Source organism: Schistocerca gregaria, chromosome 2 (assembly GCF_023897955.1).
Source record: "Schistocerca gregaria isolate iqSchGreg1 chromosome 2, iqSchGreg1.2, whole genome shotgun sequence".
In the NCBI taxonomy this organism is placed as follows: Eukaryota; Metazoa; Arthropoda; class Insecta; order Orthoptera; family Acrididae; genus Schistocerca; species Schistocerca gregaria.
In genome coordinates, this window is record NC_064921.1 from 887547427 (window position 1) to 887548109 (window position 683).

Sequence of the window (683 nt, forward strand, 5' to 3'; positions counted from 1 at the left end):
ATATTCATCTACACTCTTACATTTGTCCAGACGAGTAGTAATTAACTCGAGTAATAATCCTACTTTTCTCGTAAGACCACTATCCTCGAATGCACTTCGTAAATTGTCCCAGACTTCTTTCGCTGTAGCAGCTTCTTCAACGTGAACATAATTTACCGAATCAATCAGTAATATCAATTTTGATTTTGCTTTCCTATCCTTACTTGAATAATTCTGATCTGTGGATTTCATTGTCCCATCTACCACGTCCCATAGGTTGTCTAAACGTAAATATGCTTCTACTGCGAACTTCCAGGTTGCATAGTTTTCACGACCTATAAGTCTTTCAATCTGTGGAATTTGTGCTGCACTCTTTCTTAACGGTAACTTGCTTTTTATTGCCGTAAAGAACACCGAAAAATAATGCGGAAAAAAATTGCGATCGTCTTGTAAGGATAACTCGCACTTCATGTAAATTGGAACTTTTCCAATACTTTCTTCCTACTATTTTATTGATATACTTATTCCAAATGCAGTCTGGGCTCATAACCTATTGGAATTTGCGCAGCTGAATAAGTATTAAGGAGAAAAAACGACATTTCACTAATAACTATATTTGCACATTCAAGAACAAAAAATTTACAGCGAACACAACAGAATAATTAGCGCACACAAAGAGTGTTAGACAATGCCAAAGAGGTCTA